Raw genomic sequence first — 6,000 nt, forward strand, 5'->3', positions numbered from 1 at the left:
GTAAAAGAAAAAAAGTAACTTTGCGTCGTGTGTACCTTTTAAGTTAATTGAAAATTAAGACAACTTTTTTTTTTTCAATTAGATGTAAAAAAGTGTAAAATAAATTGAGTAAACAATGTTGACTAAAATCTAAAAGTTAGTGTGGTGTTCCCATGTGAAATTCAAAGACACTCAAGATACTCAAAAATCTAAGAAAAGTTAGAAAGTAAGGTGACGTTTGACTAATATGCACTTTATTTGATTCTCTTGGTCTTGGTGATTACTCACCAAAATTTTCTCACTATACCTCGTCACAATTTTAAAGTATTTTATCAAACAATTCATCGACAAATTATCAACCAGAAAATACAGGTCAAAAGTTGTTTAAATTTATTTTTTTCATGATAAATGAAATCATATATTTTAGTTTAACATATTTTAAAAATGCTGTTTAATATTTGTTTGTAAGTAATTGGATAATATCATCTATAATTTTAAGGGAATTAAATTGAGATAATTTTTTTTTAATTTTTAAATTAACCATATTACTTCCCTGGATTAAATCAGAACCTATCTTTTGTTCACATTTAGAAAAAATATTAAATAATAATTAAATGTAGAGTTAAAATAAAATTAATCATATTTTATAAACTAAATATTATAGATGTGTAAAATAATCTCTATTATTAATAAAATATTATAACTGATATGTGAATTATAATATTAATTGATCTTTAACATTATTTATCAATGTTTTAGTTATTTATAATTATTGATTATGAATTAGTTAAAATTTTGATAATTAGTAATATTAATTTAAAATTTGATTCATAAATCATTTAGAATTTTTTAACTAAAAATTATTTTAGATATCAATAATTTTTAATTTATATATGATATTTATACAGATTTTATAAGAAAACGTGATATATATATATATAAGCATATTATAAGCAAATAGTAAAGGATTCTTTAACTCAATTATCCGAATACATGCAATGAAATCAGATTCATTGGTTGTTTGCACTTGTGGTGACCTCTATTGCTCTGCAGAGCCATTGCCAATGAGTCTCACCCTACCACACACAAGGTTAGTCCATGATCATCTAAGACCATTATCCTGCCAAAGACTAAAACCGCTTACTACTCTCACCACTTGAACCAGTCTACTCTATGTGAGTCTGACTGATTCATTAGAGTGTCAGGATGCAACCTTGCTTAAATCCTTATTTCATTACATACACTACAATATCACCACCATAAAGTCTTACCAAGAGACTCATGGAATTATGTCAAGCACATATCATATACATGTTCTCACACATCCAGTCTCATTTCATACCAAACACATCAATTTCAGTTCAAAATATCCCATAATACAAGCACAACATTATACATGATACTATTGAAAGGTAAAACAACATATAAGAGTAGAAACCAAATAATGAAATGCATCCCTGCACTAGTCTCACTCAAGGTAAAAGTCTTCGCTTTAAGTGTTCTCGCTTAAGGGAGACGTTCTCGTCGCTCGAACAATGAGCATTGTGAGGTTATGCGAGTTCTTGCTTAAGCGAGATCTTCTCGCTTGGACGAGATTACTCTTCGCTCAAAACTAAAGCTCGTCGCCTGAGCAACAGTTTGAGCAGAAGCCTAGTTGAGTTTTCTACTATTTTCACTTAGGCGGGGTTTGCTCGCTTGGACGAAAACAACATATTTCTCCCCTGCTCACGCATGCAAATCAGAAATCAAGTCAGAAACATAAACAATATATTTTCACACAATCACAAGCATTATCCAAGCATTAAGAACATGAAAAAGAACCAAAACAAATAAAATATTTTTAAAATGTGCAAAATCTTAGTTTCCTTACCTTGACTGAAAGCTAACTTGAAGAGAAAAAATCCTTAGTAGGAGGGACACCAGGACTTGGAACAGCTTAAGGAGTTGAAAATAAAAGCACAAGCAGACAAAACTAAGACCGCAACAGAGATTTACGTGGAACTAGAGCTTCCAAATAGGAAATAAACTCAAAGAGATAAGAGTTTGAGTTCTACTTATGTGGAGGAGGTCGTTCAATAAGCTTTGAAGAGAATCTTGCTACTGTCCTAGCAAAGCTTCTGTTTTAGAAAAGAAAGAAAAGAGTGTAAGTTGTTTTGATTTAAAAAAACAAAATTGGAGGTAAATAAACAGTTGGAAAAGGGTCTTGCGAAAACAACAAAACTGATATTGGACCCTCTAATAAAATCAGACCCAAAAATTTTACAAACAAAAGTAAACCTTACAGTATAAGAATAAAATTAATGATAAGTGTAGTCGGTTCATAATCATATCAAATGTATTAAAATTTCAAAAATTAGATATGATACTTGTGGGATATGCTTATTAAAGAAAACAAATTGCATTTAACTGTTGTTTCATTTATAGTATATATTGTTGTTTGGGACCCCATTTTCTTATAAAAGTATGAATCACTCACTAGTGCAGAATGTCCATTTTACCTCGCCTTATATGCTTCGGTTGGCCAGGAACCGAAGCATATAATGGCGCGGTGGCATTTTTGCAATTAGAGCCAAGTTTTAGGCCTCGGTTCTCCAAATACCCGAAGCCAAAGAGGGTATAGGCCCCGGTTCGCTCAAAACCGGTGCCAAAGAGGGGTATAGGCCTCGGTCCAGTAGGACCCGAAGCCAAAAAGTGGCTAGAAGTCAGGGTATAGGCCTCGGTCCAAGAAGACCCGATGCCAAAAGGGGGTCAATGGCTTCGGTTCCTCTAACAACCGAAGCCATAGGGTTTATTTAGGGTTCGAAATTCGCGAACCCTTCTTCCTCCCCGCGTCACAGCCTCTGTTAAAGTCCCCGCGTCATCACCTTCAACCTCCCAAACCCTAGCCTCCATCTCCATGCCATCAGCCATGTCACGGACCACCACCCTGACCACCACGCCGGAAAGCACGAACCATGACAGCACCACAGCAGCACTCAGCCGCCGTCCTCCCTCCACCCTCGCCGGCAGCTACCGCGAGTTCCTCCGACCACCGCGAGCACCTGCAACGCACCAGATCTTCACGCAGCACCTCCATCTTCGTCCACATTCGCGGTGCAGTACTAACACCTCTATTTTCGTGCAGCAGAAACGTGGTTGCAGAACGCCATTGAAGCCACCGCCGCCGCGGCCACCACCATGCGCTCCAGCGTCCGCGCCAAACCTCGTCGAATAGGGGTTTTGATTTGCCCCTGAGCCGCCGCACTTTTCTATCACCGGCAAGCTGCGCTCGTTGCCATTCACAGCCTCTGGCATCCACCACCACTCCTCACCGAACTGGTTCGGCAGCGTGAGCGCTGGACATCCCGCCTCTGCCATTTTTGGTGAACCTCCACCTGAACCCTAGCTTCTGATAGGTACTGTTAGTATTGTTTGGACAGGTTCATCTGCATTTTTTTGAATAACGAGATGGGAAGTGAATGCCCTGTTGTGGGAGACGAGTAAAGGAATATGCCTCGGTTCTTATCAAGACCGAGGCAAAAAACTGGGTCTATGGCCTCGGGTGATAACCGAGGCCAAAAGATGTACCTTTTGGCCTCGCCCCAATATGCCTCGGTTCCAGACCCGAGGCAAAATGTCGAAAATAACCGGGGCAGAAAGCCCTTTCTGCACTGGTGACTCTAAAATAAATTCGACTTTCTTCTCAATCTTATGTATTGTTGTTTCATTTGTTTTGTTCTTGTTATCTCTCTACAATAACTATGGGAGAAATAGGAGAATCATCCAAAACTCTTGTACTGAAAAGAAAAAAAAGGAGAGAGAAGGTAAAGCCAATAAAAAGGTGAAAACTTGTAGAGGTAGAAGAATCACAAAAAAAAAGGTGAAAAATTGTAATATGCTTATATATAAGCATATTATAAGCAGGCAATTCATTAAGCACACACAAAGCATGTAATAGCGCAAATAGTAAAAGATCCTTTAACTCAATTATCTAGATACATGTAGTGAGATCAGATTCATTGGTTGCTTGCACTTGTGGTGGCCTCTACTGCTCTGCAGAGCCATTGTCAATGGGTCTCACCCTACCACACACAAGGTTAGTCCATGATCATCTAAGGTCATTATCTTGTCAAAGACTAGAACCTCTTGCAACTCTCACCACTTGAACCAGTCTACTACTTTATGTGAGTCTGACTGATTCATTAGAGTATCAAGATGCAGTTTTGCTTGAATCCTTATTTCATTACATACACTACAATATCACCACCAGAAAGTCTTACCAAGAGACTCATGGAATTACGTCAAACACATATCATATACATGTTCTCACACATCTAGTCTCATTTCATACCAAGCACATCAATTCCAGTTCAAAATATCCCATAATACATGCACTATGTTATACATAATACTCTTGAAAAGTAAAACAACATATAACAATAGAAATCAAATAATGAAATGCATCTCTGCACCAGTCTCGCTCAAGGTAAAAGCCCTCGCTCAAGCGACATAAGTGTTCTCGTTGCTCGAACAGTGAGCATTGTGAGATTATGCGAGTTCTCACTTGAGCGAGAGCTTGAGCAAAAGCCTGGGTGAGTTTTATGCTATTTTAGCTTAGGCAAGAATTAATGGCTTGGACGAAAACAACATCTTTCTCCTTTCTCCCCTGCTCACGCATGCAAACCAGAAATCAGAAACACAAGCAATATATTTTCATACAATCACAAGCATCATCCAAGCATTAAGAACGTGCAAAACCTTAACTTCCTTACCTTGACTGGAAGCTAACTTGAAGAGAAGAAAATCTTTGGTGGGAGGAACACCAGGACCTTGAATAGCTTAAGGAGTTGAAAACAGAAGCACATACAAACAATACTGAGACCACAACATAGATTTAAGTGGAACCAGAGCTTCCAAACAGAAAATAAACACAAAAAGATAGGAGTTTGAGTTCTACTTACGTAGAAAGGAGCGTTCAATAAGCTTAAGAGAGAATCTCGCAATCGCAACTATCCTAACAGAAAAGAGAAAAAAGAGTGAGTTGTTTTGATTTCAGAAAATAGAATTGGAATTAAATGAATAGCTGAAATAGGGTATTGAGAAAAGAAAAAAACTGACCTTGGACCTAAAAATTTTACAAACAAAAGTAAACCTTCCAGAATAAAATTAATAATAAGTGTAGTCGGTTCATAATCATATCATATGTATTAAAATTTCAAAAGTTAGATCTGATACTCGTAGGATACGTTTACTAAAGAAAATAAATTGTATTTAACTGTTGTTTTATTTATAATATATATTGTTGTTTGGGACAACATTTTCTTATAAAAGTATGAATCACTCTAAAATATAGCCGACTTACTTCTCAATCTTATTTATTGTTGTTTCATTTGTTTTGTTGTTATTATCTCTCTACAATAATTATGGGAGAAATAAGAGAATCATCCAAAACTCTTGTACCGAAAGGAAAAAGAAAGAGAAAAGAAAGAGAGAGAAGAATAGCCGATAAAAAGGTGGAAACTTGTAGAGGTAGAAGAATCACACAAAAAAAAGGTGAAAATTTGTAGAATGAGAAGAATTAAAGCTGAAAAATGAAGAAGTAAAAAATGCTACACTAGTATAGATGGAGTGACCATGGAACAGGAAATTTGAATTGTGAATGAGATTAGGACTGTTCAGACATTCATGGAAGACACTGACACTGACAACTGTGAATGAAAGAATCGCTTGTTCAAAATGAATAGACATTCTAAAGTGCCTCGAAAGTTGAATTGAATAATTTTTCGATTTTATTCATTATTTTAGTATTATGATGTAAGACTAAAACTAAATATTTTTATTTTATCATTATTATATATTTATAAACATAATTTTTTTTCTTATTTACTTTAATTTCATGTATATATTTTCTTCTTTACGTTTATATATATTTTCACGTACCATTACAAAATAGTCATATTTAGCAGTTGAATTTTTCGTTATGTTCTTAAGTGGCGTGTCCTGATTAAGTGCATAGTTTCAAGGTTTAGCAATGATCAAAAC

This window comes from Vigna unguiculata, chromosome 7, assembly GCF_037176805.1.
Source record: "Vigna unguiculata cultivar grain cowpea cultivar isolate G323 ecotype 2 chromosome 7, ASM3717680v1, whole genome shotgun sequence".
NCBI classification, from domain to species: Eukaryota; Viridiplantae; Streptophyta; class Magnoliopsida; order Fabales; family Fabaceae; genus Vigna; species Vigna unguiculata.